We start from the raw sequence: 633 nt of genomic DNA on the forward strand, positions 1-633 counted from the left end.
AATTATAATTTGCTTTATCTATATATACATATAATAGCTTTAATAGCCTTTTTTGAAACATTTTAATTTATATTGCACTAATTATTGCACAAAATAAATCATTTTATCCATGCACATATATCCACTTATTCACTTAAATTAATTTTGTCCTACCGGTCTTAATCTATTTGTCATCGGACAAATCTGAGCTTAGAAAACTTCCAACAGTTGCAAAATAAACGTTCTGCTGATCGTGGCCATTGAAAGAACATTTATACGTGTTCTGTTTTGAAGAACTTTCTGAATTGGTGCATATCAGTAATGCAATTAAGTTAGAGTGAAACAAGTATATTTTGTTTTACTTTAACTTATATAGCACAAATGTGCACCAGTTCAGGAATTTCTTCGAAAAAGAATAGACGTCATGGATGGTATATGCATAAACCTTCTAGAACATTCTTACGCATGTCTCAAAGACGTCATAAACACGTTCAAAAGACGTGAAAAGTAGGAATTTCAAATGTCTTTATCTAAAATGTCTTTATCATTAAAACAAAACGTTTCTATAATAGTTTTTTAATAGTTATTTGTGTAACAAGTGCGGGAAGTTGAGAATTGGACACGAGTGCGGAGTGGACGCACGAGCCGAAGGCG

This window comes from Temnothorax curvispinosus, unplaced genomic scaffold, assembly GCF_003070985.1.
Source record: "Temnothorax curvispinosus isolate PA1 unplaced genomic scaffold, ASM307098v1 QBEX01015547.1, whole genome shotgun sequence".
NCBI lineage: Eukaryota > Metazoa > Arthropoda > Insecta > Hymenoptera > Formicidae > Temnothorax > Temnothorax curvispinosus.